This window comes from Canis lupus, chromosome 6 (genome assembly GCF_011100685.1).
Source record: "Canis lupus familiaris isolate Mischka breed German Shepherd chromosome 6, alternate assembly UU_Cfam_GSD_1.0, whole genome shotgun sequence".
Classification (NCBI taxonomy): Eukaryota; Metazoa; Chordata; class Mammalia; order Carnivora; family Canidae; genus Canis; species Canis lupus.
The window spans coordinates 51,681,945-51,689,327 of NC_049227.1; the positions used below are offsets into that span (position 1 = coordinate 51,681,945).

Sequence of the window (7,383 nt, forward strand, 5' to 3'; positions counted from 1 at the left end):
TGGGATCTGCAGGGATGGATAAGGAAGCCAGAAGTAGAAACACTGAATACTTATTTGAGGAGTAAGGTGATAATGAGAAGGGAAGAGACCGGAATGGGAAGGCAGGACAGTAAATAGCTTGATAGGGTAGGATGACTGAAGACAAATTCTCCAGACCACGTAAGTAAGTAGAGAACATGAAACCAGCAGAGAAGGGGAGAATTAAGATGTAAGGAAAAGAAGTAATCACTAGGGCAGTTACAGGGAGTGGGATGAAGAGAAAAACTGGCAGAATTAGATTAATCATTGAGAAGGGACATTTTTTTCTTCAATAATTGAAACAAAGAAAACAATAATGTGACCTGCTCCTAAGATATTCCAAAGTGCTACTTTTCTCAATAATGTCAGAAGCCAAGTTTACAGTTGCCCTGCGGTCATGTGGACTAGCTCTACTTTGCCTCTAATGCTATGACACGAGTAAGTCTCTCCACTTGTTTCTGCAAAAAATCCACTTTCCATAAGCTCATGGGAGTTATAGAGTTTACTGAATGCTTGTCTTTGACATGGTGACCATAAGCAAGGTTCAGATCTATTCATGATGGAATTCCCCAGATAGCACTGCGTTGCTTTCTCCAATCTGGGAAAACTGGGGCTATGCTATCTTGCAGGATACAGACCTGGATTTGAATCCAGACTCCACTTCTTATCAGTTATAGGCCTTTTTGAACTTTCGTTTGTGGGATTTTAGTTAATCAATTTATTTTTTAAAAGATTTATTTATTTTAGAGAGGGGGGGGTGGCACATGAGCTGGGGGAGGGACAGAGGGAAAGAGAGAGGAGACTCTCCACAGAGTAGGGAGCCTGACATGGGGCTTGATCTCATGACCCTTAGATCATGACTTGAGACTAAATCAAGAGTTTGAGGCTCAACCAGTTGAGCCACCCAGCCGCCCCTGTTTGTGGGATTTTAAACAGAGAGCGTAGGTGGACTACATGCTCAGATAAACACATTCAATAAACAATACCTGTAATGACAACAACGGAGAAGCAGCAGCAGCAGCAGCAGCAGCAGCAGCCTCTACCTAGCCCAGTAGCTGACAGGTTGTACAACCACACTCTAGCACATTAATTATCAGCTTTAGTCTAGCATTAGTCTAGCATAGTTTTACTTAAATATAAGGCAAAGGTTTTTATGCTGAAATATGTTCACACAAAGAAAATGATGAAAAGTAAGTATGTACAGGAAAGTTAAGAGAGTAAATCCTATGAGTTCACATCATAAGAAATTTTTTTTTCCTTTTTAAAAAAATATTTACTTGAGAGAGAGAGAGAGAGAGAGAGAGAGTGTATGCACGTACTTATAGAGCCCCATGCAGGGATTGATCTCAAGACCCAGAGACCATGATCTGAGCAGAACTCAAGAGTCAGACGTTTAACCCACTGAGCCACACAGGTGCCCCTCCTTTTGTCTTTTTATTGTATCTATATGAAAATATGGATTTTAGCAAACTTATTGTGCTAATAATTTCACAATGTATCTAGATCAGAGCAGCATGCTGTAAGCTTATCCAGTGATTTATGTCAATTCCTTCCCAATAAAACTGTAAAAAAAAAAAAAAGTATGAGTATTAGAGAACAAAGATGTTCCATCTCTTTTTCCATCTCTTTAAATTAGCAAACTTAATGGCACTAATGATAAAACTCCCATTAGAAATAGGGCCGGGGGATCCCTGGGTGGCTCAGCAGTTTAGCGCCTGCCTTTGGCCCAGGGCATGATCCTGGAGACCCGGGATCGAGTCCCACGTTGGGCTCCCTGCATGGGGCCTGCTTTTCCCTCTGCCTATGTCTCTGCTTCTCTTTCTCTCTCTCTCTCTCTCATGAATAAGTAAATAAATCTTAAAAAAAAAAAAAAAGAAACAGGTGCCATAATCACCGTACTTGTCCATTTCCAGAAGGATATGCTGGAATCATTAGGAAACTGAGGTCAGAAGATAATGTGCCATGCTAATCCCATGACTGGGACACTAAAGATAAGCCTTCCACAAGGACTCTCAACCTTGTGGAAAAGTATAAATGTGGACTGTTCCCTGGACTGGCACAAATATAAAATGCCAGGATTCTCTGGGGGTGGTGTATTTTTATATAATAACAACAGAGGGGGAAATTTTCAGTATTTAAAGACTCCTTCATAACACACTCCACACTTTAAGGAATCTATAGCTAACAGAGTGAACGATAAAAGCAAACGATGCTGTTTAACACGTCGTATTTCCCTATAAATACCACTGATGACAGAGGCCAGGGTATTTTTGCAAGAAGTATGTTTTGTCAAAATCTCAATTAGTCACTGCAGTCGTTCAAAGAATTAAATGTCTCAAATCTGTCCCTAGTCAGGTGTATGTGCAATGCTATTATTTCTAACGCTAAGCAATGGCCATGTAAGGGCAGGTGAGCATCATCTAGCATAGAGCAGCGTGCATATATAGTTGTTTCCACCCTCTTTTGTGTTTCTTCTTGGTTGAAACCATCTCTTAGCTGTTTATTAAGGCACTAATTGATTCAAAGATGTTATGCAGTATTCCCTAAATCATTACTGATATAACATTATATTTTAAATTTTTTTCCTTCCATTTTAAATGCATGCTTCAGAAATATAAATTTATCACATTTTAGGTGTACATAATTAGGTTTAACTGTGAAATAAAGTTGCAAATTCTTATTTTCTTGACAAATGAGATTTCTAGTATATTCAGATTTCTACTGTATCTTTTTTTGTTTTTTGTTTTTTTTATATATTCCAGCTTTCCCCTCTATTTTTGTTTAAAAATTCTAACACCGAATTTCATGCCAGAAAAATTTTTTTTCTCCTGAAGCTGGAGGAAATCATTTCAAGTTTCAAGACTGTGAAAATTGACTATGCCTGACTTTTTCCAAATTGTCTCGTAATGCTTTTTGCCAGGCAGATTCTAGGACCAGTTAGTTTATGATCAAAACTTACAGATGGTACTTACAGAAGACTAGCCAGTAGGGCATTTTTCAAGAATGTCAAGATCAAAAACTATAATTAAAGGTTATTTTGGGAAAAGCCAGCGTCCCCATCACTAACTCCGCAGGGGAAAAAAAGAAGAAGAAACGATTTTGTGACAAAGTAATTGCTGACAAAAATATTGTAACCCAATATGTCATTTGAAAACAATTGAATTTCTGGTCTTTTCATTGGGGAACTTTAGCTTTCAAAGTGATAGTTAGGGTTATAGTGTATAATGCTGACTTTTCCTTAAGATCATAGGTTATTTCACAGCTGTCATGGTTTTGGAGCCATCTTCCCTGTCACCAGTTACTGCAGCTCGCCCTTGCTGGTGGATATCTTTATGCCAGACCCTCATAACATTTAATCACCACAAGGTCGAGGTCACATGATGGTAAGCCTGTGATAAAATTTTTACCTCTTAACAACGTACAAGGGAAAATTTTATGCACTGAGGCAAAAGCAGGAAAATAATGAATATCTATAGTTTAATTTCCATGCATCACTGCTTGTGGCAGTGAAATAAATACCACGGTGAAGTAATAGAGTAGTTAGAGGGGTGGGCTAGAGGTTTAAAGAAGAAAATTAATATCCATGATTAAAATTGCATGTATCATTGCCAAGGGCTGTGAAAATATGTCAATTGCACGGCTATGTCTGTTTCAGTGCCAGAGAAGGAACATTTAAAATTTAATAATAATTGCTCTGTTTCCTTGCATAAAACAATGCAAAATCTTTACTCCAAAGTCTTGCTATTACTAAATGAATGTCATGGATTGTTTTTGAAAATGATCAACTTTAATTGTGCATATATTTTTATGTGCTGATAAGTAGTTTTTCAATCTCTTTTTTTATTTAAAAGACAAACCTAATGTTGCATATCTACAGGTTCATTTTTTAAACTAATCCTGTTAATTCTAGGTAACAATTCTATAATTCAATTAGTCCTTAAATTAATATTTGTAGCTCAAGTTTATATTCCTTGATGATGACTTTATAATATTATTTTGCTAAAATAGTAAAGCATATTTTCAATATTATTTATTATAAGTTTTCATTTTTTCAACTAATAACCATATATATCCTTAAATTGCAACATGTAAAATTTTCACTTGACTGATAACTTATTGAGATAAATTAAGAATATGTGATTCATTTGTATTTAGAATATGTCTGATTTTTATAATACCTACTACAATGGACACTGAAAAAGTATTGCTAACAGTCGTATTCCCTACATTTCAGAGGTCCTGCTTTTCATTGGGCTTTTGAAGTGAAAAATTAGGCTTCCCAAAAGACTACCTTGCAACCCTCAAAGAACATTTTTAAAAACCACTTAATGTATACAGTTACTTTTCTGAGAATTCTTACTTTGTTTGTTGTTGTTTTTAAATCTGTGAATTCACTACAAAGCAGAACTCTCAAATGCAAAGGTTTTAAAATATAATGCTTTATTGGCTAGAGGAGACCTAAGATACATTAGTTTTCTAGCTATTAAATAACCAAATCTCTCTCATTCTTTCTCTGTTTTACACACACACACACACACACACACAGAGCCTTTGCACAGATTCTTACTTAGTGTTAGGCTTCTGTATTTTGTCCCCTTCAAGGGGATGAGTACTGTACCCTTTGCTTTGCTCAGAATTGAGGAACTAAGTACTTGGGCAGCAGTCAACAAATAAGTCAAAATGACAAATATTGAATCCAATTTGAAACTGTGGGGGTAAATTTAAGTGGCCCCAAATGTCTGTGTTCTATGAGTTACTTCCATTCGTGAAGGAACTACAATTCCAGATTTTTATGTTCATGAAATAATTCACATTATTCTCTTTTATTTTTAACTTCTGGATGGGCCAAAGAGAGTTTCACACTGAAGATTACAGCCATGGCTTTCACCAAGCTGAAAAACAAGCTTTAACGTGATGATCCACACAAGACCAAACCTGATGAGAAATGTAGGGTGTTGCTATGGCAATTCCATTCGTTGGAACTTTTCTCTGTTGGCTTCACTCTGACATTACATTCTAAAAAGAATCGTATGAAAAGGTGTGGTGGCTGTGAAGACAAACGCAAAGCCAAGAAGATGGAACTTTCTTATCTGTCTCCAAAGAGAGAATGTCGTCATATCGTAATGCCACCCTAATGTAGTCGGAGGGCTGGCTTAGGAGGTGTCATTCTGAGATTTCATTGAAACCCTGGGGTGTATTTCTTTTTCACTTAAGTGGAAAATTGGCGATGCCAGAGTTATTAGCAAAATGACAAGGTGAAAGAAGGATGCTTGGATGAAACTGAAAGATGACAAGGCCTTGGCTCCTAAAAGAATGAAGACCTGTTTTGTTGTTGGAGGTGATGGATTCATTTTTTTAAAGCAGAGGTTTGATATATTAAAATATCACTTAAATCTAAGCATCGACAGTGAATATCTCTCATAGAGAGGGAAATTTATTCATTTACCTAATGTCATTTCTTTCCAGGTAGACCTTCCTTTTCAAGGGTTATAATAAATGCAGCTGTTTATAACAACAACCTCAGAATATCATTTCAGGCATTGTGTCAAAGCACTTTTTTTCTTCAAAACAACCCTCAGAGGTAGATATTATTAGAAACTCCATTTTGCATATGAAGAAAGGGAGATTCAGAGAGAAAATATGACTGGGCTTATGTCAATCACTTATAAAAAAGGAAATAAAAAATTTGAATACAGAACCAAGATCTTAATCAATATGTTATTAAACAGAACTGTGCCAAAATTTGATGGAAGAGGGGATTCCTAAACAATTTACTTATCAGTAGGAAAACTGTATCTTTGACATCACTATGAATATCCTCCTTTTCTAAGTTAGAAATAAAACCAATCAAGTAAAGTTAAGGAGGTGATGTGTCAGGTGATGTATTTTGTGCCTTAAAAGGAATCCACTTTGCAATTTAAATTTTTTTTTTTTAAATTTATGATAGTCACACACACAGAGAGAGAGAGAGAGAGAGAAGCAGAGACATAGGCAGAGGGAGAAGCAGGCTCCATGCACCGGGAACCCGATGTGGGATTCGATCCCGGGTCTCCAGGATCGTGCCCTGGGCCAAAGGCAGGCGCTAAACCGCTGAGCCACCCAGGGATCCCCACTTTGCAATTTTAATTTAACAATCGTAATTGATGGAGATTTTACCATATGCTGTAAACACAAAAGGACTTCTAGTCAGTACTTTCTGCTTCAGAAGAATTTATTAGTTACTGGGAGAACACAGTCAACAAGTAAAGTAGGGATTCACCGATTTAGGTGTGAACATATGTACAATTACCAATAAGGCAGAGGTTAGGAATTAGAGGCCTGATGGCTGATAAGGCCCTCAGACATGTTTAATTTGAGTCGTCCAATGTGATTTTCAACATTTTTATTCAATGACCACATTTAAAAACTGAGAGATTTTTTTTACAGAAAAAAATCCAAATATCTGTAAACACAGAATTCATATTCCTATTTGTCAATGTTTGGCTGGGCTAATAGAAAGGGTCCACCTTAGTAGTGGTGTGCACTCTATTTTTCGAGATTCCCCATCCCTCCTCTTCCACACACCGAAGTTCAGTGACAGTTGTCATTCATCAAAAAGCTTGTGTCCTTGTCTTTCATACATTTGTTTATATATGCTAGTTTCCTGGCCCATTTGGCTTTTGAGGTTGTCACTTTTGCTGTAACAAAAGTGTATTTGAAATACATGTTAGTAATAGGTAAGAACAAAAAGACAATCATTCAGATAGTAGCATAGTATCTACTCTTTCTATGTGTCTCGGCGCTATTCTGCAAATATAAACTCAAATGGCTAAAGACAAGATCTGGGATATGAATTGAAGTTGCCACAACTACTGAGTTTTTCAGAGGTATGATTTAGTGCAAAACTATTTTGGTTTACCTAAAGGATGTAGGTCATTAAGATGTCTGGTATGGGTGTGATACGTAAAGATTTCAGATAAGCAGGCACAATTTATGTGCAAAGAAGATTCCAGCTGGAGAATCAGATTAAATAGAGGAAATAAAATGGAGTAGAAAGCTAGAATGAGGAAATGAGGCAGAGAGAGAAAGGTAGTGATGCGGGGAGAGACTTTGAGTTGTGAGGTTATAGCTCCTCAATTCCTTAAGCATTGCCCAAATTCTTGGCCCTTTCTAGCATTCATCCAGTAGCCTCTGATAAAATGGACTACAAGATTTTTTCTTAGCTTTTGCTTTTATCTCTGCCTGGGATGATTTCTTTCTCTGCAAATCTTCAATTCATCTGATATTCTCTTATATTTCAACACTTGGTTCAGGACGCTCATTTTCTACTAAAATTTTCTGTTGCCCTTTAGAGAAAGGAAATAATGTCTTCCTTTATACTACAAA

At 36.8% G+C, this 7,383-nt stretch overlaps 1 long non-coding RNA gene across 1 annotated transcript; it reads left to right on the forward strand.

The window, feature by feature from the left end:
- The first annotated feature begins 3,268 nt into the window (after positions 1 to 3,268).
- On the forward strand, positions 3,269 to 5,536 carry LOC119872257. The gene is made up of 2 exons (XR_005361157.1): positions 3,269 to 3,401; positions 4,870 to 5,536. It is a non-coding gene; the product is annotated as an uncharacterized LOC119872257 (long non-coding RNA).
- The last annotated feature ends 1,847 nt before the right edge of the window (positions 5,537 to 7,383 follow it).